This window comes from Poecilia reticulata, chromosome 4 (genome assembly GCF_904066995.2).
Source record: "Poecilia reticulata chromosome 4, P_reticulata-male-v2, whole genome shotgun sequence".
Lineage (NCBI taxonomy): Eukaryota > Metazoa > Chordata > Actinopteri > Cyprinodontiformes > Poeciliidae > Poecilia > Poecilia reticulata.
Window position 1 is genome coordinate 24428653 of NC_088833.1, and position 27881 is coordinate 24456533.

The following is a 27881-nucleotide window of genomic DNA, read 5'->3' on the forward strand; positions in this document are numbered from 1 at the left end:
AGAAATATAAAGAGTTTTTCTTTTTCAGTATCACAAAAACAATAAAATATAAACAAATACAATCTGGCAACAAAAGGACAGGAAATAAAACAGTACAAATAAAACAGAAAAATGTAATTATGTAAAATATAATCATGCATTTTAAAAATATGTAACATACTCATATAACACAATAAAAGCATTATCAGTTTCAAACAACATGATAACAAAAAACTCGCATAGATAAAATAATAATGGTTTATTTTTCTTTTTTGTGTTGTTTGAAATGGAAAAATTATTGTTTTCTGTTGTATTATTGGATTCTCTTTCTTTTTTTTCTTTTTAAGCCCTATCAGAGATATAAAAAGCTTTGTGTATCTTGCACAGCTGCGCTAAATTACAATAATTAAGACATTTCAATGTAAGAGACCTTTCTTTACAGAACCAGTGTAACGCAGTTGATAAATGAATAAGGTATGTTTAAAGAAAACGCTACAGTGGAGCTGCTGTGACCTTGTTTTTTTTTATTTTATTTAAGCTAGGCTAATAATGTCATTGCGAAATAGTAAAGGGGGTTTAATTTATGAATGCTTTGAATATATATATATTTTACTTTAAACACAGGGGAGCAGCAGTGAGTCCCAACAACTTTCTCTCCAGTTTTGTTTTTGGATGACGTCACGCCAAAAAGAGCACAAGCGGTAAGTCCTGCTTTACAAAACAAAACTTTGGGGGAGATTTGTTTACACGGACAACATTGTTTTTCCTGTTAAAGGGGTCACCATGATTAAATGTTCAGTTGCCAACTTTTTGGTGGGAGCTTGGAATGTGAGGGTGGGGTCAATAATAAAAATGGCGTCAGGTATGTGTCGTAAAGGCTGATATGGCTGGAAGATTCACAAAGGTAGCAGGTGCACAGAAAGAAGCTAATAAGATGACAGCCAGTGAACGAGCTTTCAACATTAACGTGTGAGGTTTGTTTCTATTATTGGCTTGTGATTATGATGATTTGTTTTAGTTACATGATTATATTTACGTTTGTTCTTGAGCTAATTAATTTATGTAAAAACAAAAAACATGCAACCAGGTATGTCCAAAATAACAGATTGTCAAATTACAACGAGATTATGTGTCCTTAGTAGTTTATGATATTTTTTGACCATCAAACTTGGAAGAATAATCATGCTTCTCTGAACTTGGTTTGGTCAGATGAATGAAATTATACTGTGATTAAACCCCCCAAAAAGTGTGATGCAGACTAGTGGTTTAGTGGCCTTCAGTTGTACTGAGCACCATAGGGGACATTGGGAAATTTTTTTTTCTTTTGCGTTACCTGGCAAAAGGTTTTGCGTTCTCTGGCAATAATGTACTGATTAGGTAAGCCTTTCTTACGGTGGCCGTCATACTTTCTGCTATAGTATAAGGCTTTCGTGAGGTGTATCCATGTATGTTAATATCTCGTTGTGAAATATCAGAAGTTTTATATCTTTAGGATAGAAATGCACCACAAACCTAACACAGTCTTTCCGTAAGAAGGATAGAAATGAAGAATACATCCAAGCTATTTGGATTATTTCTGAGTTATCACAGGGTAATAAGGTTATCTGACAGTTTTAATTGTGTCTCTTTTGTGTTGGTCTGAAAGGCTAAAGAAGCTAATTGCATTAAAACAGCCTGTCATAAGGATGTGTAATTAGACACATTGTTTTTTTTTTTGACTAGTGATCTATTGGCATGCCACTGAATGTTGCTTTAAAATAAAAACATACCCTTCTACACACCCTGTTAAATTGTTGTAGTACAAATGTGCTGCTAAACATGCTGCACTGATTCCAGTAAATCACACGTGGAAACTGAAACGTATGTAGCACAAGTTGATGTCAACCTTGTTTACATTATTTAAAAAAAATCCTCTTGAGTCCGTTTGTGCTTTATTAAACCAACACCTTTCCCCAAAGTCAGAACAGTGAAGTAAAACCTGACTTGTCGGGGTGGAACTTGTGAGATAACTAGAGGCTTTAATGCCTTTGTGGGTGTATGTGCATCTGCCTGCTTACAGCTACTTATGAGAGCTATAATGAGGGATTAGGCCTGGAATAAATTAGAATAAATTCACATTAATCCTTGAGTGTTTGTTCTTGTGTAGTTTATTTTAAATTTGACATTATAATTCCAGGTAACACCTGGAGAAAACCAGCATAGCATCTCAGGAAACCATAAGCCACTGCATGCTGTGAGCTAAGACTCATAAAATAGACTTTGTGCCAAATTCTTAGTGACTGGGAATAACTCAATACTTTTTTTTTTTTTTTCTGGTGTGATTCCAATCCTCTGGCCTGTATATATTTTAATGAGTAACTTTGATAGCTAAGACTCAGAAATTATGAGGAAAACCCCACAGAGCCCTTATTAAACCAAAACACCGACTCGCATTATTCCTAAAAGTCCTGCAGATATGCCAAGAAAATGAAGCTCTGGTTGCCGCTTCGACGCTCGTGTCTCGACGTGCTAGCATTCAGACATGCATATAAGGGAGAGGATGTCAGGAGCTTGTGTTGAGAATCGTATTTTCTCCCACATATTATCTCAGTTCAGTTCCCCTTCACACGTCCTTTCAGAAAACCCCATCTAACTGTAGATCCATCAGTCCTCACTCAAGCACTGCTGTCTATTTGCTGTCACGTTGCCATGGTTTCCATTATGCCTCTTGCCTGCTCTGGTTTGAAGGACAAAGCACTGATGAGGGGCTGTATTTAGAGAAATAGTGAGTAAAAATGGTGTTGGAGGATGTTTGTGTACAGCGCCTTTCCAAAGTATTCATACCCTTTGAACTTCCCCATAATTTTAGGATTTTATGTGGTGGCCCAATCAACACAAAGTTTAGCATTATAATGAAGTGGAGGGAAAAGGACATTATTTTCAGTTTCATCACAAATGATAAAATGAAGCATGGTCTGCATTTGTACTCAGCCCTTAAGTGTGCACATACACATTTTGCATGAATTGCAGCTGCAAATATTTAGGGCTGAATCTCCATCAAACTGGTAAACCTAGAAATTGGTTTAAAAAAAATAATTATTTCCTATATATCTCAAGTTCAGTCAGATTGCAAAGAGATCGTCTTTGAACACCATTCATGTTTTGTAATAGGTTTTCAGTTAGACACAGGTCTGGACTTTGGCTGGGCCATTAAAACACAGTGTTTTCTCTAGATCAGTGGTTCTTAACCTTTCTTGAGGTACCGAACCCCCCAGTTTCATATGCGCATTCACCGAACCCTTCTTATCCCCCCCCCAGCGACACATGAAATACTTTGCGGTATTCTGATTTAGTAATGTAATTATATTAGTTGTGCTACCACCCCCACGCCACTAGAGGCAGTAGCAACCCCGAAAAGATGCGACTAAGGAGCAGATTTAGACTATAGAATTTGGTAAGAACGGTGAGTTTTGCTGAAAGACACAAGCTCAAATCCATGCTGAGTGGAACTCCTTCAATCAGTGCTGCTCCGCAACTCTGATTGGCTAAGCAATGCAACGTGATCCTTTGCAGCAAGTGATGGCAAAGCGGGGCGTCATCACAACTTTACACAAATGTGTCTTTATCTCCACGGCAGAGGCTCCGCTGAACCCCTGAGTCCAACTTACCGAACCCCTATGGTTCGATCGAACCCAGGTTAAGAACCACTGCTCTAGACCTTTCCATCGTAGCGCTGGTTCCATCTTTAGGCTCATTGCCCAGCTGGAAGGTGGACCTCCACACTAATCCCAAATCACTTTCAGCCAATTGGTTTTCTACCAGGATTCCCTTCAAATTTCAGCCGCTTTCATGTTCCCTCAGCATGATGCTGCCATCTCTGTGGAGGATTTCGTGTTCAGGGCAATTTGTAGCTTCAGTGTTCTCATTTGACTTTCTCATTTTAGCATCTATTACCACATATTTGCTCATGTCTTTCCTTTTGTCAGTCACTCACAAAGAGTAACACTAACGTTCTCCATCAAACCTGTAGCCTTCACAGAGCAGCTGGACTTTTACTATCCATCCATCCATCCATCCATCCATCCATCCATCCATCCATCCATCCATCCATCCATCCATCCATCCATCCATCCATCCATCCATCCATCCATCCATCCATCCATCCATCCATCCATCCATCCATCCATCCATCCATCCATCCATCCATCCATCCATCCATCCATTTTCTCGCACCCTTGTCCCTTGGTGGGGTCGGGAGGGTTGCTGGTGCCTATCTCCAGCTAACGTTCTGGGCGAGAGGCGGGGTACACCCTGGACAGGTCGCCAGTCTGTCGCAGGGCAGGACTTTTACTAGAAACCCTTTATTGTTTTCCTTACACTTCTCAATCATGTGCTACTTCATGTTAGCCTCTCTCCCTAAAAAGTACATAAAAACGTTGGCTATAATGTGGAATAAAGGTGAAAAACATTTAAGGGGTGTTAATATTTTGGCATGTGGCTGTGTAATTGCGTCTCACACACACACGTGCTGAGACCTTTGAACCACGTCCCTGTGATTCTGTGGAAGGAAGAAAGGCAACCACACACAAACATCTCCCTTAAGCTTACTTGCTAAGCTCTATCTGGCCTTATCTTTAACTGATCAATAAGCAGGTGGTGCAGGGCTCCTTCTATTCTCTGTGGTGTATGCTGCAGCTTGACAGGACTGCACCAAACTTAAGTCAGCCTGCATATTGCCGTGACTCTGCTGAACACTAGCCAATCAAAGCGTGTAAAGGAATTTGTGAAAATCTAAGATCTGCAATTGCACTTGATAACTTATGTGTGTGGTTGCTTGTTGCTGCTACATTTATGTGAAGCCTTGTTGCTGTCAAAATCAGGCTAAACCATGGACTTTATTTAGCTGACCTGATTACAGAGGGAGAACGAGTCCCTGCAGTTGAGTGAGGAGAAATATGGCCATTTAGTGAGCTGGAAGAGAGAAAAAGAATGGAGAGCCCAGGAAGGAGAGCTTAAGCTGAATCCCTTCACCGCCACACACATCACCCTCTGCGTGTGTGATTCACTCACTCCCCCCCCTCCCAATCTTATTTTAAGGTTCTTAGGGCCTTCCTTAACTTTTAATAAGAGTCTTTAATAAGTCCCCAGATCATGGCTTGGTCGGTTAGGGCTTCTTTTTCAACACAGCTCAGCTTAATCTCACTCTAAAATAGATCTGCCCCCCCCTTTCATGTCCGCTCAGCTTTCCTGCTTCGTGTCTTTGTATTTCTCCACTACATCGTAAAAGTATTTTATAAACTTATTGGGAAGGAAGATTGTGTTGACCTTTCTGCTTTGCATATGTGGATAAAAGTCAATTTTATAGGGTACCCCTGGCTTTTTAATGGAGACATTTCCTTTTTAGAGTGAATGAGGAAAGGTGGTTATCATCAACTGTAAAGAGAGAAACGAGCCATGTGGAGATTTTGTTTAGACTCACAAAGCCAGACTAAATCACCAAAGCAGCTCCTAGGAAACGTTACCTGTTCTTGGACCTCTTGTGATGCATATTGCTATGCTGTGATGCATCTGCATGTCATACTTTAGTCAGTCTCTTTGGCCTACTTAGAAATATTTTAAGTAGCGCACTGAGCTGCTTGTTCTGTCCCCATGGACCCAGGCAGAATAATTGAGTGCCGCTGAGGCAGGGTAATAAGCTGCACTGCCAGTGTAATAACCTGCTGGACGATGCACGGGAGCAGTAATGACTGCCATTACTTCAAGGCCTGAAAAGCAAACACGCTGGTGAAGGAACCAGATGTACAATGTGACCATGTGTTTGTGTGTCATGTATGCAGAATTAAGCATAGAATGTTATGTTATCTAATTCAGTGTCCTTCAGAGAACCTTGTCATTCTGTTTTACTTATCCCGCACATGGTTGCTATTTTCTGTTTTCTATGTGCTACATGGTACAATGTGCAGTTTGTTTTCTGGAATGTTCTGGTGATAAATCATTCAGAAAATGATTGCTTAAGTTGTTTATTAGTATTTTGTAAACTTAAGTCTTTTGTGATTCTATTTTTGGCAATTTGATTCTTAGTTTCAAGTCGGCATATAAACAAATGAAGAAGGATGTAAGCAATTTAAAAAACCTTCTAAATCAAAGATGACCTATTTTTTGTTTAGATTTTTAAAAAAATCTAATTATTTGTGTGCTCTTATCCATCCATCTGTCAGCAGTTAACCAGCAGAAAGGCATAATCACCCTGTAATCCAAAATGGATGGATGGATTTTACTTATCCATTTCTTCTTCTAGCATGTTTCCCTTAGCACTGGCAGTGTAACCAATTGCACAATCAAAATGTTTCTCTAAGATTACTGTGAACATGTTTGTACGTCACCAATCATCCTTCCCTCCAGCCTTACCGTCGCTTTGGAGGCAATCTGAACTGTGGAGGTTTTGTTTGGAAAGCATAAACAGTTGATTTGATTCCAGATAAATGACTGTTTTTATCATCATTAAGTGAATTATTAATTTAAGAGCCAGTACAAACCATAGTACTGCCAATGAAATGGAGAAAATGCCAATTAAATTAGAAATAGCAATTATTTGTATGACTATTAATCTTTACATAAATATGATTACTATGACAGCCTTAATTCCCCCTTTCCTCTGCTTGCCAAGTGCCAGTGTCGCCACACAGCTGAGTAAACTCTTTTCTGCTATGTTGAACCAGCAACACTTAAATCTCATAAATGTTTCATGCAAACATGTAAACCTGAAATGCTTGAAAGCCAGTTTCAAGTTTCTCTCTCCCCACTCTCTTTTATCTGCCTCCCCTTAGACAGCTGACTCTAAGGCTGCATATTTAATTTTATTGGCTTATTTACTTAATTTAACTTGAGTATAATTTTCTGGTGCTAAGCAGACTAATAGTTTGGCTTGCAAAAGCGTTCATATCCCTGGGACCTTTTCATATTTCGTCACATTATAACTACAACGCATTTTATCACCTGACTGTAGTTGACCAGCATGTGGCGCACTATTAAGTGGAATAAAAATATTTCTATTCTTTCACAAAGTCTGAAATGTGTGGTTTCCTCTGATCACGACCTCTGAAGGTTACTGATACCTTCATAAGTTACACAACGGGCTAAAATGCCACTTGAGTGTAATTTTAATGTGTGTGTAATATGAATACAAATTGATGCCACTCTTTTCAGATTTTTATTTGTAATATATATTTTAAAAAAATTTTTCCACTACTTTGTTTCGGCTTATCCCATAAAATGATTTCACTTTGGTTGTAATGAGAGAAAACATCTAAAAACATTTGCAAGGAACTATGTCTTTAATTAGGTGGCGTTAGGATCATTTGTAACTTTTTTTTGTAGATGAAAGTGAAACCTTCCTAGTTATGAACAAGTCAGAGGAAAGGATAAGGAACCCTAGTCATCAAAAACCTGGAGATGAATATCACCTTGCAAGGAGGTTTCCGCTTATTTAGTGTTTGCTTTGAAGTGTGCACTTGCTGCTATGCTCTCTGTGAATAAAACAGTTGGCTATAGAAATATTATGTGCTGCAGAGTTTTCTTCCTGGCAACCTATGTCACCCTGCGTCTACTTATTGTCAGTCTTCCCTTGTCTCCATTTTTTTCTCTGACGTTTATCCGCAGCTTTATGTTGCCAGCCAATATAATACTCTGTCAGTCACTCAGCTTGTATCTTGGCTTAGGTAGCTCTCACAAAAACACCCTTTTACCCGACTAACTAACTTATTATATCACACACGGGCACACATGCTGGGTTTAAGCTGTCTGTGTGATGGATGTGCCCTCTCAGACAGAACTGCTGTGTGTTGCATCTCAACCTGCACCCTCACCTTCAGGCTGCACTGTATTCCCTACCACTGCAACGTACTGTTTTTTTTTTTTTTTTCACACGGGGAGAGGTTTAAAAATCAATATTTTTAGCAGAAAAATACAGCACAGTGTTTTAAAACACGTGAAGGCTGAGGGACTCTGCCCCTTTCAGCCTGACTGTCGCACACGCAGGCAGCCCAGGCTCCTAGAGGCTGATAAAGACCTTTTTGGCAGAGGCTTTCCTCTGTGCTGTGGGCTCATTAATGCTCCGAGTGTGTCCCTGCGAGTGAGGACTAAGCCCTCAGCCCTTATCAACAACACCAGGCCCGGTCGGTTACACACATACACACGCCACCGTGGACAAAAATATACACACACAATGGATTATGAAGAGTGCGGATAAGTCGCCAACATCATCTCAGATATCCCCTTACAGGACAATGACAGACATCCCCACTCCCATCCCAGTGTTGCAGTCATGGATAGTGTGTGTTTGTGCTTGAGGCTTGGTGGGAGAGGGGATGCAGTGCCATCCGATTGATCAATTTGTATTTGTTGATCCATCTGTACACAGCTGCCATAACGAATAGGTCATTGGGACTGTGTGCTTTTTGGAGGTGTGTGTGTGTGTGTGTATGTGTGCTGGGTTTGAACTTGAGCATCGTTTCATATGCCACCTCGATGCTGGATGTTATAAAAGCCCCCAACTGCTGTCTTTATAGGTGCTGTTTGTTTCCTGTAAAACACACACAGCCTGGGTTATTTGCATATATATTACGGGGTTGTGTTTGTGCTTCTTAAATTGAAATCACATGCATGTGTGTGTGTGCGCATGCGTTGGTGCAGAGTAATGTTACAAGGCTGGCTCAGTAAAGACAGTGTAGGCGGCTGCTGGTTTGTGCCTGTTTCAAGTTGGTATGTGCATGAATTGTTTCCGTGTTTTGTCTGAGCCTTCAGGCTGTATCTATTCAGCTTGGCAGTGAATTATTATTACTTTATTTCCAGGGAGTGCAGAGGTGACACACAGGAATACCCACCTCCACAGTCCGCCACGTTCCACAGAGTCTGCAAAACCAAAACAAGGAAAAAAAAGCCCACTGGTCATACACACCCAGGAGGACTTGACAAAATCTTTCATCTTCAATCCATAAAATAGAAACTCTGAAAGCGTGTGAGTCATTATTTTCTGCTAATAATGACTGAACAGTTTCATGCAACATTTGTCTCCCTTTTTCCATGTAGTTAAAAAAACATACAAGCAAAATTTTTCTTGTCTGTAGTTTATGCATTTAGATCTACTGATTTCAAAGTGATAATTTTCTGCAGCCTGGATTTGACATGTGGTTTTTGCAGCCATCATCATGCTTAGGGTGTCATTCCATAATTGTATTTTATTTAACTCTTTGGTTGGGGTTCTTTAACATGCTTAGTTTTCTGACACAAACCCCAAAGTCCATGAAATTTAAATAAAGTTGACATAATTTCAGAAGTTTACCTGCTTGTTCATTCCAAAACCATTTTTGATGTGTGTTTGGGGTCGTCCAGTATTTATCCAACATTCATTCTAGAGATAGATGACCTTCATTTTTATTAATTTACTCACTTGATGGCTGTATGTCGCTACACAGACTAAAGTTACCGTACAGCATCAACCACTATGCAAAACAATTACAATGTTGTGAAGTCAAAAAGCCTCAGCTTGACTCTTCCAAACATGCCTTTTGTCACTGTGGACACGTTTGTGTCATCATAGAAAACATTTTTTGTCCATTTTAGATGCTGTATGTTTTGTTTAAACTTAAGGGTGATTTTTCAGCAGGGGCTTTTTCTTTTTGTCTCCACTGTGGACAGTGAAGTGGTATTCTAGCATGTCTCAGTGTTTGTAAAGGGTTAGGTCTTTGAGTTGTTGAACATCTTGAACAATTTTCTTTCAGCCTGAAGGTAATAGTTTGGCCTAAAGCACTGATACTTTGACACATTTCATCTTCTACCTGGATTATGATCGCAAAAACGCATCCAAACTAGTTTTGGAAGGATTACATGAATCCTCTTGAGAGGATTTCCCAAAACCTTTCAATCTTGTATTAGCTACATGTTGTATCATTACTCTGTCCTAAGATAACATCCCAAACGCATCGTTATTAAACTCAAATTTGACATTTGTGGCAATAATATAATCTTACTGGAGCTGTAAAATATATATATACAGTATATTTACAAATCCATTGTAAGAGTTGCAATTTTATCTCTATAAGAACAAGTAAAATAGACTGTGTGGTCTGATATAATTGCATTGAAAAGCGCCTAGTGAAGCTCACAGTGGCCGATAATTGGTTGACCTCTGAGACACTTCAGCTCTTGAGGATTTTATGTCTTACAGCTAATGCTGGAACACGGACCGCTGGTCTTAATTCATCAAATTGTCCTCCTAGTTTTAGGACCTTCAGGCAGCTGGTTACTTATTCACAGCTATCTTACCAATAATATGGCTCATTAATGGCTGCATCTGGGGCTCTCGGAGATGAAGAAGCACAGAGGGCAGTTTCCACTGAACAACTGTAGGAAAGCTCCATTAAGTGATGTAACACTTGGGCTAACCTGAGGACGCAATCTGAAATCACAGTTTGTGCAATTACTTGCTGCTTGTTTGTGTTAAATTCTCTGCACATGGCAGATGTTGAGAGTGTGTTTGCGTGTAGACGTGTGTGTGTGTGTGTAGCTGTTGGACTGGGTGGGTGTAGGGGTCTTTGCGTTTGTCCGTTTGATGTCAGCCCTGGTGTTTCTGGTGCATGCGTGTGTTCCCTTTCTGTTAAGGGAGTTGTGAAGCATCTCTTTAATTTGGTCTATAATTGAATTTGGCCCGTGGGCATGCCATGCTCTTCAGAGAGATGGCAGCAGATTAGAAGGGGAAGAAAAGAGGAGACAGCGGGAAAGAGACGGGAACAAGAGGAGACGTGGCTGAGAGGGGGAGAGCGAGCTGAGAAAGAGGAGGTGGCATAAGGATGGCAGATGAGGAAAGGGAGATTGAGGAAGAGGACGCTGGGGGAGGACACAGCATTGCATCCTCAGTCATCTGTGAGACTTCATAAGTACTGGGTGCATGGGCGAGTGGCTGGCAGTCAAGTCAATATGACATATGAATATTGCAGAAGCTATTCTCTCGCCTCGTGCCCTCCTCAATTATTAATGTCTGGCTTGGAGTTGGCTCAACTTTTACTTGAGGCGCCATATTCTCATATACTCATGAAAATGAGTGAGAACTCTTTAACAGAAGGACCAACGGACGTATAAAAGATGGAGACGGTGTCTCAGCAGACGGGGAACACATGCACTCAGCATAGACTGAGCCCGTATCATAGACATGACCAAACTATTCCTGACGGCTGCAGCAGAAATGCAGCTCACTGCCATGTTTAATCTCGTGCATTTCTGGATTTAGACATAGTATGATTGTATCAGTTTCAAGCATTTGTGGGCATCAAATTAAATTTTAAATGTTGAACGTGGAAGGTGCTGTTTGTTACCAGGATGTCTGCTGAATTTGCTGATGATTTGGAAATGTTTTTCAAGATAAAGAATTACTCTGATCATGACCACCACCGTTTGTGACTCATTTTTGGATTGCTGCTCATGAAAGGTTTTAAAGGTACTAAACCAAGGGTATGATGATGATGGGTAGTAGTGCTGCATGGCAAAAGTATTTACAACCCTTGAACACAGCCTTTACTATATGTAAATGGAACTTATTGCTACACCCCAACAAAAATAGGACATAAATATATGACGCATTGTTTAAAAAATATAGACAAAAATAATGTGTGTGCATTTGTCTTCAGACCCTCTGAGTCAACGGAAAATCTTTTTGGGCTTTGAAATGAGAGTGAAAAGTCTTTCTGCTAAGTCGTAATTTGATTTGACTGGGCCGTTCTAATGTCTGATCTAAATCAATGCACTGTAGCTCTGACTCCATATTTACTGTTGTTGTCTTGCTGGAAGGTGTATTTCTGCTCCTTCTCAGCTCTTTTTCAGCTCTAACAAGTTTTACAGGGTCTCAGCTCTGCATTTAGTTCCATTGATCTATCAACTCTTGACTAGTTTCCTTGTCCTTGCTGATCTTTCATCTATTTGATGTTTTCCCTACATGACTTGGGGCAGGTTGCCAGAGGGACTTCTTATTTCTGTTTTTCAACAATGACTTTCTTTCTGCTACTCTTCCGTAAGGGTCTGATTTCCTACTCATTCTCCTTATTGAACTGTGGATCTCTGCAGCTCTTCAAAAGTTACTAGCATCCTCCTTGTTGCTTCTCTAACTAATGCTCTGTTTGCTTTTCCTGTCAGTTCAGATGAATGATCATGTTTTGATTGGTTTATTATTAGTCTTTGAATTTTGCAGAGATAAAACATAACTTTGTGAGATTTGTACAGTTCTGGGTATTATCTTACAACCCAACTATGCTTGAAATGTCTCCAACTAGGTAATTTACAAAGGCAATAAGCAGCACTGGATTTTTATTTTGGTACATCAGAGAAAAGGGGGTTGAACACTTGCCCTTTCACACTTCCCAGATTTCTACTTTAAAATGATGCACCGCTGTGTAGCACTATTGAATAAAATCAAAGTGTATAGTTGTAATGAAATAAAAAATGCCAAAATGTTCAAACTGCGTGAAAACTTTTACACGCTTTTGTTAAGTTTACATTTTAAGAAGACAAAATGGACATAAGAGATGGCTAATAATAGTCAAGGCTTGCTATAACTGGTTGAGGTTGGACTTTGTCGACATTTCAGTCTGGCTTAATGCAAGTTTAAAGTATTAAATGCGTCACAAAAGCTGCACTAATTCACTGCAAATGCTTTTCCTTTAGCGCCAACCTTGTTTGTCACTGTTACCATGACTTCAGCCAGATTTCTGGCCAGATCAACAGGCGCTAAATGAAAGTAACGCTAGAGTGGGGAAGAGGAGACGAGAATAGAGTTTGGGCAGGGTCAGTGTGACTGACAGAGTCCTGGCCGGACGCTGGCTTAGCAGCAGGCTGATTAACCCCGGCTGGATGGTTGGAGTTGGGAGCAGATGTCAAGGTCCTTCCTGTTAGCGGACTCCATGACAGTGCTACTAAACATTTATGCCTACACGTAACTATAAATGCACACACTCCATCTTTCTCACAGTCGTTCTCTTTCACACACACTGCTGGTGTTTTTTATCGTTGACCTTGTTGGTCCGACAGAGTTCAGAGGTACAGCACCTCTCTTTGGCAGCTTCATCTGTTTGCTTACAGCAGTGCAGTGTGTGTGCGCGTGTACCTGTGTGTGTAAATGTGTGCATTCCATGAAAATCACTGTAGTTTTAGCTTAATTCCCACTGGACTTGATGAGTCATCCCATATGTATCAACAAGTCGAGAGGAAAAAAAAAAGCGGAATGGGAAGAAAGGGTAGAGAGGAGCAGTGGGATTTCAGTTTGTCTGCCAGGGGCTTACAGTACAGCCTGGAGGAAGCTTGTAGTGCTGGCTTTGGCAAGAATAGTGCTCAGATTCAATTGATTCATTCTTTGAACTGAGCTGAGGAAAAGCAAATTTTACAAGTTGAATTCATACAAATGCAGTCTGGAACATGGTTCATAAACTGCTTTAATGTTCATACTACGCATTAAAGCAGCACAAACAAGAAGACCAACTAAAACTTTTTTTTTTTTTTCTTTTACGCTTACATGAAAATTATGAACATTTTCATTTAAAGGTGCAGTGAGACATTGACTGGGGACTGGAGTCACCTGATTCCCAATTTTCTGACCAGAATGTGGAGTTGTTGGTCTGAGATAAAAACTCTTTAGTGTGATCGCAGTTACTGAGTGAGGAAGACTAAAGTGGAGCTGTTTTCACTGTAGTGTTTAAAAATGAAGCGAAAGAGTAAGCACAAAAGATGTGAGAAGCTATTTAAAAGGACATTTTAATGTCTGATTCATTTAGACTGAGAGAAAATGAGGCTTTCAGCAGATAGGATGAATGTTGTACAATGATCTGTTTTATCTTGTGGAACTCGCTGGATTTGGAAATGTAGCCAGCATTTTTACCATATTCTCTGCTGGTTCAGTAACACTTGATGCACCAACATTGCTGCTCGCTAATGTAAATGATAAAGATGGTTTTAAAGTGGCTATTTTGTAATCGGTTTATTGTTTTAAATGGTAAAACCCTGTTTTACAACAGCTGCTATCGTACACTAGCAAAGTGCGAAGTCCCTGGATGAGGGGGTAAATTAGTTTATTTAATATTATTGACGACCACTCACTTCAAGAAGACTAGAGAAAAATCAGTACTGTTCTTAAATTGGCACCTGAAGTTTCCGAAATCGGAAACTAGAGATAGGTTCCCCATTGGTGCATTTATAGTGCACTTGGGTCCCTTAAAGTTGTTTTTATTTTATTTTTTACGAAAACATGGTTTCTATAAAAAAATTAAAAGCTCCGCAAATGAGAGAATTTCAAGAGTTCTTGAAATTCTCCAATTTCAAGCAAGCCTTAATTTTGCTCATTAAGGCTTGCCTTAATGAGCAAGGCAAGCCCAAGATGGACAAGACCTGTGCAAAATTCTACTTTGATGATCTAAGCAGCCTAAGTTAAGTCAGAACTATTAATTTAAGGCTTAAAGTAGATGGCCAAGTCTTTAAGTCTTAGTCTGTGTACAGAAATTGAGGCTTTAGAACTAGCTTGGAAGCTGACCTCAGTCTAACGTTGTGTGATCACATATTTGCAAAAAACACAATTGCAAAGATGTGAGCAAACAGTTCAGATTAAAACTGTTTGCTGCAGCTACTGTGGCAGGGATTTACTGTGAACATGTTTGAAGAGGAATAAACCCCATCTCAATTACATATATTATTCTGCTGCCTCAGCAAGTCTGCATATATAGTAGAAATGGATGACACCCTGACGGCGCATAAGCAGAAAGAAAGCAGGAGGTGTGGAGGAACTTTACTAGTGTTGTGTCTGAAACAGGGAATAGAAATGGAGCAAAGAGAGAGGAATGGCCCGGCAAAGCATCAGGGCTGCAACATTGAGTCCTCTGGCTCTACTGGACCCCCACCAGAGCCACCCAGCAGCAAACACAGATGATCACCCCACCCCCCGTTTTTCCCTTATGTTGTCGTGGTTTTCATTTCACATAGTTTTTTTTTAAAGCCACATCAACAAACAGTAACTGCTCACGTTTTGAGCCAAATCGTAGCTTTGACTTTCATGGAGTCTTGAAAATAATGCAGTAAAGAATAAAACCCAACAATAAATGATGATACTATGACACGCCACAAAAGTATTGTTTTATGGAAGGATTTTATCACTGTAGTCCCTTGCTGGGTTGAGGAAAGACTAAAGAGAGAGTTATGTTGAAATATTTTTCAACCTGAGTGCACAACTCATTTTGCCATCTCACCATTTCATGCCCAAAGTAGCATCCACTGCTAGTTGGTTCTCTGCATCAATTCACGCGATGCAAAGTTGTTTAGGAAACACGACTTGATGCTAAAACTCTGACCGATGTAACACCGTTTTTGATTTTCAGGTATGTTTATTAGTGGAGAGCAGGAAGGTGCAAAGTGCTTGTGTGTTAGTCTGCTGCTCTGCTTTGAGAAATTCTGCACCAACCCAGGGAGATGATAAATAAGTTTTAAAATTGGAGTTTTTGGTACACCAGATCCAGATATTTGTGCACAAAACGGTTATTTCTTTTTTCAAAAAGCAAACCAAAATGTATAGTAGTGTAAACTTATCTGCATTATTTTCTGGTTGTTCTCAAACATATTTGCACTTTGAAAACTACAATAAATGAATATATTTCTGGTTAAGAAAGTGTAACTTTTTAAAGCCACAAAGTCCTGCAGTTCTTAAATTATTTGTGGTTTAAATGAGCAATCTTTGAAAAGTAAACTTTTTTTCATTATTAATGTTTCATTGTTTATTCCAATTAACTCTTAGTATTTCCTGAAACCGTTAAAATCTTAGACTTTTAAGTTGACACTGTGTTGTGATGATTGTTGAAACCATTCAAAAAAGAAAAAAAGTTTAGCGCCAGCTCTACAAATATGGACTATTTTGACAATGCTAACAAGAAATAAAGTTTGAAAATGAGTCTGTGATTAATATCAAACATCTGAGAAATGAACGTTGTCATTTCTTTTAAGAACAGCAGGGTTTGCCCCAGAAAACTAGCGAGGCACGGTAAGGAGGAAATCTTATTTTTGTTTTTAAAAAATGTTATAAGTTCACAGGAAATTTGAAAATGTGACTTGGTAGTGATGTATTTTTGGAAGATATTGGCTATATTTATACACCAACTATGAAGTCTTGCTGAGGGACATATACCTAAGCAGTGTTTCCCAACCCTGGTCCTCAAGGCACATTGTCCTACATGTTTTAGAGGTTTCCCTGCTTTAATGTGTCTGATTCAACTGATTGCAGTTCAGCAAATGCCTGTTAATCGATCATCGATTGAAATCAGCTGGACTGAAGCAAGGAAATACCTAAAACATGTATGTACACATTTGAACTTTATGTAAAATGTTCACCAGAAGAGAAATGTATAATAAATTAAACCATGTGCACTCAATCTTTGTTTCATACAACTCAGTAGAATTGTCTATTGGATGATCATTCCACCCTAAAACACGGTTTAACCATAAAATCGTTCAATCTTTTAAAACTTCTAAAATAAAATTAATTTACATGTTGCTACAATAACCTTTTTAGTGGAGCTCTAAGGTCTGCTGCTCAGCTCTCTGTTGGGGAGAACTAATCCTCAGCTTCAGATGAAATGGACCCTGCCAGATATAAGAAGTGGTTCCTGCAGTGGGGCATTTCAGGCTAATTTAAAAAGGTAAAAGCTGGTGTTTAGTCATGACCTTTTCATAAATCGGTTTCTTTCACACAAATCTGACTGATGCGCTGCACTTGCACAGAATGAATGAAATGTTTTTTACTCTCTTTTTAGTACCCCTTCTACTCCCTTCACAGCAGTGATATACCAAGTGTTTTGGTGTGGAACTAAAATCTTTTAAACCACTTTGTTTGGTTGGTCCACTGGCTTATGCTATTCAGTGTGAAATAAAATTGTGAGCTTCTGTGAGGCATGTCCAAGTCTTGATTCAAAGGCCTCCAGCTTCTTTAAAGAAGGATTTAAACAGAGGAGAGTTTTGACACAAAGTGGCTTTGTTGATTGCATGAAATTAGGTCCCGCACATAGGCTTTTCACTCCGCTCTGCTCTCGCACAAGACGCTGTGCTGCCTTTTGCTTATATAGACCCCACTAGCATTTCCATTACTCTTTTGGCATAAGTACATGACAATAGCTTCCCTGTGTGGTAACATGATTACATTTACACAAGGAAACTGAGCTTGGTGCCCAGAGAAGGCAAAATTCAAACATGCTACTTTATGAATGCCTAAATTTGCCAAAACAATTAAAGCTTTACTGTAACCCCAATTTTTTATTTCAGCCGTCGTAACTTTTGTGAAATTGACTTTCTAAGCAACATTTCATTTTGGCAGTGAGGGAGCGAGATTTCATTCACCATGGGTTATGTAGGAATAGTGTGTTGTTTCAGGGTTATAATGATGTGCAGTGCATTTGGGTAAAGATGACAGAATCTCCCAGAAATCATCTGAAAAGCTGCAAATGAAGCAAAGCTGTGCACTTCTTTGCTTTGCAACTTGAGTTATTCTTGATGTGCTGTGCAAAAACTGGTGACGAAATCTTTCTATAAGTGCGTTCTCTTGTAGAGTTTTGTTGTTTCCTCTAAAGCAGAATATGATTGTTGAGCACTTTGAATAACAAAAGTGGGCTTGGATGTCAACATCTTCAGTTTCTATTTCTGTGACTTTCTATCCGTATTGACTGTTTCAGCAAATCTCTTAAGTACTTTGTTTTTATTTCAAGCCATCTTTTTTTTAACTTTTGTATTTTCCTCATGTTTGAGGCTGTCAAAATACAATCTAAACTCAATACCACAGCAGACTCACTCTGATGCTCTTCTCCTTGGATATTATACAAAGCACTCCAGGACACTATAATAGGAAGCCACTAAAGGAAAACATTGATGCAATATTTGCACTGCAGTTTCATTCAGCTGTCATGTTTTGTTTTCACATTGTTTATAAGTTGTTTGAGTAAAATGAGTTTATGTCATCAGTTTATGTCATTCTACATGTTTTTAGGTGGGCTACAGATTAATATCTTGAATAAGTCACTGAGAATATTCTTAGGTTTGGTTTTATTTAATGAGCGTAACTTTCCAGTCAATAGTTTTTGGCAATTTCTTACAACAATAGAGACAGTGGTAGGTGTTTGTCCTGTAATTGGTGGTTTGCCAGGGCATTTGCAGGGCATTGCCCAGCCACAATCCATACTCAAAGTTCTTGTTTTGTGAAGGAGGTTGTTGGCCAAAATCTTGCGATGCATGGTCCCATCCATCCTCTACTCGACGAGGTGCAGTCATCCTGTTCCCTTTGCAGAAAAAACACCTTCAAGATACTTGATAGTTGGGTTCTTGTTCTTGGGATTGTACTATTCTATCATCTTCAAACACCAAAAAGTTGTAATTTGGTTTCATATGACCAAACACCCATCTTCCATGCTTCCTCTGGATCTTCCAGATGGTCAGTGGCCTGGACATGTGATGACTTGAGCATGGAGACCTGGGACGTACTACAGGATTTTAAGTCATGACGAATGTGTTACTATAGTAACCTTCGAGACTGGTCCCAGCTGTGTTCAGTTCACATCCTCCTGTGTATTTGTGGGCTGATCCCTCATGTTTCTCATAATCATTGTTTCTCGATCTTGTGAGATCTTGCGTGGAACACCAATCTGAAGGAGACGGTCAACTTGAGTATTTCCTTTTCTAATAACTACACCAACAGTTGTTTCCTTCTCACCAACCTTGACTGCTTGTTGTCCTGTAATGCATCGAAGTCTTGTGCTCTTGGGCCAAAATACTTGTTAGTAGGTGACCAGAGACTTATTTCCTGCAATAAAATGCTAATTATTTCAAAACTGTACAGTAGGGTTTTCTGGAATCTTCTTTTGTGTCTAAAAATTGGGGCACTATTAAATACTTGGCATTAGGCCTGTCACAATAGACAGAAAATCAATTGATTACATGATGAATTAAAAAAACTCTATTATTTTCATTGGCTTGATTAATCATTTTTCTCTTTTTACCAAAAACTGAGTGATAAAAGTATTTATTCTGGTGCTTTGGTCTCAACTATCCCTTTTTTGGAAAGATAATTGTGTTTACAGAGACTTTGTAGTTAATTTTAGTTGTTTCTGTTTTATTTATTTATTTTTGGATATTTAAAATGTCTTCCACTTCTAGCCTTTAAATATTATAATTTATAAGGTTATTGAGAATGTGTTCATGTTCCTTGGAATTATTGTGCCATTAGTGCTATTATATTACTTGAAAATGGTCTCAAAACAACAATGTTATCATTTATCGCAGTACGTTCTGGGACAATTTATCATCTAGCAAAATTTGCTATTGTGACAGGCCTACTTAGCATATCACCCAGGACCCCCTAAAGCTATTGCAATAGGGCTATGCTTGTTTTTTCTTTCTATTACTTTTATACTCCGTGTCAACATAGACCATTAAGAAAACCCCTCCATGTGACTGAGGATGGGTGAAAGGAACAGGAGACGTAACCTCAATGTGACCACAAGTTGTCCTTGTAATTAACAGATAACCTTTAATGAAGCTTTGGCCTCACAAGCTCTCAGCCAAGGAAATGTCACATTTAACCAGAGAGAAACGCAGCCCAGCCATGCACACGCACACATGCTCAGATAAACACATGTACTCGCGCACAGACACACGCAGTTGAAAAAGTGTTAAAAGTGCCCTGTCAACCCATAAATGTCATCTGTCTGTAGCTTTCAGGAAATGCCTCTGTGCTCTTTGCAGATGGTTTGTGTGGGTGGTATAGGAAGAGGCTGGGAAATATCAGCCTGTCACAATGTGTTGTCATCTTGCACTGAGGAGAAAAGTGAGCTGAACACATGAACAAATTAATTCAAGGACAATTTTTTTATTAAATTTACCACACACAATTAATAATAATTGACATAAGGTTGTTGATGCAGTAATTTTTTGAAATTAAAGTGTCAGACTCGCTTATGTAAAAAAGAAAAGAGGGAATCATTACAAATACCGTAAGACTGGGTGGTATAATCAGATCCAACCCTCTGCCTATGTACTGAATTATCTTCATTTTCTTTAAAAGATTCTGTTGGTTTCCTTGTATTTTAAACTCAGAATGAGGCTTCTTTCAGATACGAGGCAGCAGACGCTGAGCTTGCTGCGGGTCTAGAGCCAAAAGCGAGAGAAAAACGCTGAACTGGGCACAAATGTGTTAATGAGGGCATCAATTGTGGACAAAACCATCATCATTTACTATCGCATGGTACACACCGATGCCAGAGTAAATTGATTGAGAAATATGATTGTATTAATGGACAGTTTTGGATTGTAAACATTCCTATCTCGTCTTCAATGCTATGTAAAATTACAATTTGCTCCAAAATTGCGAGATACTTTCATATCACAACTTTTGGTTAGGTCAGTTTCTTTTCTTTTGGTGTCGAAGGCTTCAAATATTGAGACATTACCAGTTTATTTTTTGTCTTGGCTTTCTGTACAAGTGCCAAGTTGTCTCTGATTTGAGCCACCTAGAATATGTCACAGAGAGCCGCGCCCTAGGGCAGGGCAGCATCAGGCATGATGAGGCGCTGCACAGCCTCACTGTGCCGTAGAGCAGCACAAACGCAACCATGGGTTCAAGAGCAGGGTTATGTGAAAAGCAGCCGAATGCTCAAAATTGATCTCACAAAGAGCTATGTTGTATCGAGAAAGATATTTGAAACTATGATTGGTGTTTCGACAGTGTCTACGGTCTGTAAGTCTGTACAACTGTCTTTCTACCCATATCTCTGTGCAGTGAGGTCCTGGTATTCCTCAGGGTTGGATGCCACACCCCCTACTAATGGTTAAAATCTACAAATACTTGAGAATGCTTTTAGGTGCCCATTTTAATGGTTCAAACAAAGTACAACCTCAATATGCACAATCTTGATACTGCCACAGAAGCCAACATCTGCAGCAAGGATCTCCAACTCTTATGCCAACTAGCATTAAATAAAAGGTTGTTGCCCATCCTTTGCCAAACTTTATTGCATGCTGAAGAGGTAATTCAGTCATTTGATTCATCTGTGTTAGAGGAGGGATGCATCTAAAAGTTACAGGATGGCAGCTCTTGAGGACTGTAGTTAGACTCCTCATGGTATTATTTCCTCTCTTGGGGATGCTGCCAATCAGAATCAGCCAAGGAAAATAAATATTGCTTTGAGGTTGGCTGCTTTGAAATCACCAGCCAATGGCACATCAAGTAGCATTACATCCTGGTATTTCAGCTCCCCTGAGTCTGATGTACATTTTTCCATATGTCAGCAATGTTCACAAAAACTTTTGGGCTACTTCTGCCACGCTGGCAGATATGGGAGTGTCTCAGGCAGAACATTTTTGAAACTTGTGCTGCAGGTTTGAATCATCGGTTAAAATGTCTGACCATTTTAAGTTTGTCGAACAAATTAAATTACATTGGTAATGTCCAACTTAATGTCTTTTTGCAAACACTGCATCAATACCTCCGTTCATGTGTCTGAGCGATCAATAAATCGTCATCATATAAAGCTGTCACTACATCCATCCATCCATTTAATATGCCCACCCATCCATACAGAACTACATCTCAGTCCATCTGTTCATCAATCTATGCATCCTTTGTTATTCCATCTGTCAATAAAAGTGTAACTGTTGATGCATCCATCTGTTTGTCCATCTCTCCATCCATTAATATATCCCTCAGTCTGTCTATCCATCCACTAATCAATCCTTATGCTAGTTTTGCAGGTTAAATTTTTTAGGCCTCACTGTTCTGAAAGCATCTATAATTCATGGTGACGAAGTAAACGCAAACACTTGCGCTTACCAAGTCTATTTCAGCATCGGTTCTGAAATTGACTTGACTGGAAATCAGAAACAGGAAAAATAAGAAATTATGACTTGGAAAATGGTTAGAAAATTTGTACCGGAAATGGGGAAAATATTAATGCAGTGGCTGAAGTAGTGGGACTTGAGCAGTCCCACGCACCATGATGAACTCCTGCTTGAACTCAAGTAGTTTACGATCACTCTATAGACCTTTCTTAATTTTCTCTGGAGTGGAAAAATGCAGCTGTATTAAACTATTCATGAATGCCATAAATATAAATGTCCTCATAAGTGAACTGCTGAGCACAGTTTTTGGGAAGCAAATTGGGTTTCAGAGGCTAACATTTATTAAATCCTTCTAGGTCTACAGTACACGTGAACGATCATGATTATTTATATGTACATACATTCAGTGAACTTTAGAAGTAATTGGTGAAGGAGAAAAAAATACATGTCGACTATTCATGGCCTCTGTGGCAGTGAACGTGGGTCTCTGAGTGTCCTTTCACTGGAAATTGGTTCAGAAGTGAAGCTGTCAACTTGGATGAAACAGATATGTGATGGCCGGTGAATCTTAAAGTGTGTGTGTGTACGTGGGTGTGTGAGTGACACTTAGTCAAGTTCCTGCACTGCAGCCTAATGTGCAGATTTTACTCATGAACTGAATCGGCCTCATCCCACACCTCCACACACACTTGTGCATACGGCTGCACACCCCCGATCGTCGTGTCAAGATGTACAAATGCAACCACATAGACATTCTCTCTGCATCTTGTGCTCTCGTCACGCCTCTCTGACATTCTCTCATTGTCGGAATGCGAGATGAATTCACACTCAACTTTGACACAAACACACATACGAGTTCGGAGTCGCACAAATTATACAGCCCACACAAACACATTCTTTAGGTTACAGGACAATTTGTTCAGCATCTGTGAAATTAGACACGGGTTTACAATGTAGCCCTTTCAATACTGATCACTGTCATTCCTGTCTGAGTTTGTGTATATTGGGGGGTTTTATCCTGCAGAGCTGAGAAAATCACTCAAGACATTTTAAGTGTGCTTTAGTGATTTAACTTAATTCAGAGCCAGGATATGAACTGCAATTAATTGTGCTGCACACTTTAAATTGCTGAAGTACCTGAAACAAGCTTGCAGATGGTTTTGCGCCAGTTCATCCTTAACGAGAGCCATTTCTAAATTCAGTTCAACTAGGTTAAAATGAGACGATTTATGTTCATAATTCACCTACTAAGCTAAGCTCACAGCTACAACATGAACGAGTTTTGATCATTTGTTGTATATTATCTGAAATGCAAATTAAAAGGTAATTCACAATTTAGCATACTGATAATGCTAAATTGCCTGACGCACCTGTCAGCAACCAGCTAACCTTCGAAATATGGAGTTTAGTTGACATTGGCTCAACCTCAGGGACTCCATGAATGTTTTTAACCTATTCATTCACAACTGTAGGGCTGCAACTAACAATCAACTTAGTAATCGATTTATTTGGTTGTTTGTTCTGACAATGAATCGGATTTAGAAAAATGGCACATTATGCCATTTTTCATTTAACCTTAGATTTTTATATGCAACATCAGAGATGCAGTAAAAGATGCAAATGTCAAATTTATTTATATAGCACTTTAAAACTGGTATAAAACTGCACCAAAGGGCTGTATAAGAACGACAACACAAATGACAAAAATTATCTAAATAATTAAATACCTCTTTTAAATATATAAATAAACATTTTATTGCCTGAAATGCAATAATATAGCATTCCTTCACTGAATTTGAACTGGATGAAGCTAAGGCGATGCCACCTGAGGAGCTTTTGGTAAAACATATTTACAGACAAAGAAGTTTTAGCTTAAATGCAAAATGTATGTATATTTATTTTGTGCAGATCTTTAAGAAAACAACTTTTATTGAGTTTGTATGCTCCAGTTAACGATTAACTAATAAATTGTTTTAACCCTACACAACTGTAACACTGCAAGACTTTATATCAACTTTATAGCTGTTTTATTTAAAGGTCTGAGCATTTACTGTTTTTTCTTCATATATTTCAGCGTCTGTGTTGAGTGGCATGACAGCACACCTCCTTACTCTGTATGTAAGATGGATGTTTACAACAGATTTTGCAGCAATGCACCCCACAGGTGCATTGCTGCTCTAAAAACTGATGTCTACTGAAATAACAATGTCAAGAAATGTTGACACTGACATGTAAATTTTTTGTACCCTGACACAAAACTGCCTGTTACTCATACTCCCACATTTAGTAATGCCTAATACAGTCATAGGTTTTACGATCATTGATGATTTGGATTTTTTTGGGGGGGCATATGGATCAATATTGATTAATATTTGAAGTTCTTAAATAATACATGTAGCTTCTCTGCCTTCCTCCAGATAGCCGTATTTTCTGATCTTGGAGGGCCAAGTGAGGAAGTTGTTCTCAACAACTGGTTTCGCTCAAGGTAAGACTTTAGAAAATGAAGTTTGTTTAACTTTTTGAGAGATGCAGCCAACCCCCAATGCCCAGATTTACAACTTACTGTCCGTTATTTAAACGCCTAACTAGGACATTTTTTTGAGAAACTGTCAGCATGAAGAATTATATTTATCTTGCATAATTGTAGGTGATTGTACATCTCTGCTGTATAGATGGAACGGTGTGCATATTTGAAAAAATGCACACTATTTTTATATACTTATATAATCCAGTGCATAAGCAGCAAACTACAATGAAACACATTACAGTTCATTCCAAAGTGGAAAGATCAATTTTATTTAGCACAGTGCAATTCAATGTGGTGCAATAACATGAAGGATATGAAATATGCCCAAACGTTGCTAGTCATCCATGAGAATTATAATGCTTTTCTATACTGTTGGCTGTTGAAAGTTAATACATGTCATGATTTTAATAGTCATAGCGCTTAGTTAGCTTAGCAATTGCTGGATTTTAATTCCAGCAGCTGTAAAATGTTTCATAGCATCACCACATTAGTTTATAAAACTTTCCTTTTGTAAGGCATTTCCACACTGCTATTGTCAGACCTATTTTAGAGGTCACGGGTTATGTCAACAATATTTCCAGTGATAATTAAAATGTAGTCCCAGACGTTAACTAGAACAGCTATGGTCTGCTAGCTGTAATGGATTTGGCATCCTAAAAAAAAAAAAAAAAAAGCTGATTTGTAATTTTTTTTTTTCTTCCTCAGAAGTACTGTGGCTACTGTTGAAGGGGAGCTTTTATCCAAGCATATCAGGAAGCTGTATTACAAGCTAACATGCGTTTTTGTGTGGATGTGTGTGTTTTAGAGTGCGCGTGAGAGAGAGGGAGTGAGCCTGGACTTTGAGTTAAATCAAAGCTGCTGCTGTAGCTGCTACTCAAATCCCCTGTTGGTGAAAACTAAGTTTGTCCGGGAGCGAAGAGAGGCTGGTGAATTATTAATGCCTGCTGAAGCTTCACTCACGGTGAACCAGCAGACCACTGAGACACCACGGTTCCGAGACGCATGCAGAGAGGCCAGTGCAGTGCTATGCCCACAGCGTCTCTTTCTCACAATCACTACACATGAAGAATTCGACTGCTCATGCTGAGTAAAGCTGGTGGATTCCGGTGCTGGTGAATGCAGCAATCTTTCAAGCATCTATCTGCAGGCTACTCTGGTCACACCACACTAATGCTGATTTATTTATTTTTTCTTCACTTGTATATCCAGTTAGTAGGAACAACTAGTAAGCTGAGGCCTACTTCAGAGGCAAATAAGTTTATAAATGACTGTTATACACGTTGCATTTGTTATTCTAACATATTAAGATTATAATTGGGATAAAACAAATGTAGACACAGTCTTGTAACAAAGTCTATTAGTAGATGTACATTAAAATCAGATGTTTGCATGTGCTGTGTTAGATCAGGTAGGAATTAGCATAATGTTGGCTAAAGGCCACTATGATTGGAGACTTTTTATTACTTTGATTAAACTCATCAGTTTACACACAATGATTACTGTACCTGTAAACAATATGATGTCATGGCTTTTACATTTCTGAATGAGTTGATTTAAAAGTTTTGAATCTATTTGAATCCCACCTGTAAATGTCTCTTAAGACAATGGCTCAAAGACACGGCTTCCTAGTGTTGCAACATGAGGGAAAAATGGCCAAGTTATAAAGAATATTGTGAACCCCCAGAAGTCTGGCTCATACTTTAGTACAATTTTCAGATTCCTAAATGTTCCACATTCGTCTACAGTGTCCATGAAAACTTTTGAGCTACTTTCACCAAATTAGTCAACTGTCTGGCAGGATATTTTCTTAAATTTTTTTTTTTTTTAAATTTTTACATGTTTTGTTAGACAAGGAAGTGGGTTGTGAGAGAGGGCAAGGCATGTGACAAGTGTCATCGAGCCGGGACTTGAACCTGTGACGTCAAGGACTTAAACGATTAAAGGTCCAAGATGCAATGAACAATCGGGTCTGCAGAGAGATCACTGGGGCTCACTTTCACTCCATCCAGGAGTTTACAGGTCTAGAATCTGAAAAAAGACATCGTGCAGACCCCACACATCCATGATGCGCTGTTCAGTCTGTTACCTTTTGGTGCTACAGAGGACTATTTGTGAAAACCTGCCACCAAATACAGTTTCTTTCCCCAGATTGTCTCTGAACACAGTGAAGACCTGCATACAGAGCAGTCAGCTACTCTGCTGTGAAACAAAATAATTTAATATGTGCACTACCACAGCTTGCAGTTTTTTCTTTTTATATATATATATATGTGTGTGTGTGTAAATGGCTGTACCTAACCATATATGTACACACATTTTCCTTTTATCCTTTATTTCCTCTGAAGTTTATATATTTATACTTAATGTCTGTTTCCTCAGCATGAAGTCAAATTCATTATTTGAGTCTTGGCCAGTACAGATGATTCTATATCTGCATCTCTTCTTTATGGCGCTGACAGTTATGTTTGCGACTAGACACATTGTTGCTAACGTTAATGTGTTTTTATACATCTGCTTTTTCATCACACCGATTTCTTATTTTTTTTTCTACCATAACATTAAGGGAGCAGGACCTTTTGCTCTATAAGCTTGTGGGTGGACTGAGCATTTGCGTTCAGTGTTTTAGTACAGTTATCCACTTGAGAAATGGTGAGAACAGAGAGAAATAAAGCTACAATTATTGTGCCTTGTGGTTTAATTAAGTACCTCAAACAGAGCCAGCAGTGTTGGTTTTCTGCAGGAACAGAGTAATTTGTGCCTCCTAAATGAGCTGATGATCAGCTGATTCCTTTAAGTGCCATCTTCATACCCATTTAGATAATAAAGTGGTCTTCTCCAACACTTGGCACTATACATCTACTCCTCGCCTGCTTACTGCCCACTGCTGCATTGCAGAGTGGAAGCATTCACCCATTCTGAAATTCATAAATTAACCCTTTCTTACATAGAAAGCACTAAAATTAGTAGTTTTAAGTGTGTATGCGGGTTTCACGGCATGCGTTGCTACCTATTGGAAAACTACTGCAAGTTCACAAAAACTGTCTTCATAGGTAAAGAATTAACAGAAATGCATTGTGAAAAACTTAATTATATTGGAGATGAGTGCAGTGAAATCCAATGTATTGTGTTATAATTGAGTACTTTTCTGAGGCCAACTTCATGTTTTGTTTTTTAATAATGAAATGATATGGGAGTTAATCCATAACAGCTGAAATTATTCAGACAACAAGAGATGAAGGCGCAGAGCTCATTTTGTTTCTTATTTATATTTTTTTACATGTCCCAAACATTTGAACATAATGGTGATCAAACGGAGTAAAGGTACATTTCAAAAATCCTAATATTTGGTTATCATTATCTGTAAGCCATAATCATCAAAATACATAAAAAGCTTGAAATATTAAAGTATTTAATGCATCTATATGACTTACTCTTTTTGAAACAAGTGACAAATAATTAACTTAGTCATGACATCATTTTTGAGATACACCTTTAGGCTACA

The 27881-nt window shown here is 38.8% G+C and overlaps 1 long non-coding RNA gene across 1 annotated transcript; it reads left to right on the forward strand.

Annotated features, from left to right (window-relative positions):
- Positions 1-221: 221 nt before the first annotated feature.
- On the forward strand, positions 222-27589 carry LOC145551495 (uncharacterized). The gene is made up of 4 exons (XR_014087346.1): positions 222-453; positions 604-680; positions 24270-24337; positions 25085-27589. It is a non-coding gene; the product is annotated as an uncharacterized LOC145551495 (long non-coding RNA).
- Positions 27590-27881: the final 292 nt, after the last annotated feature.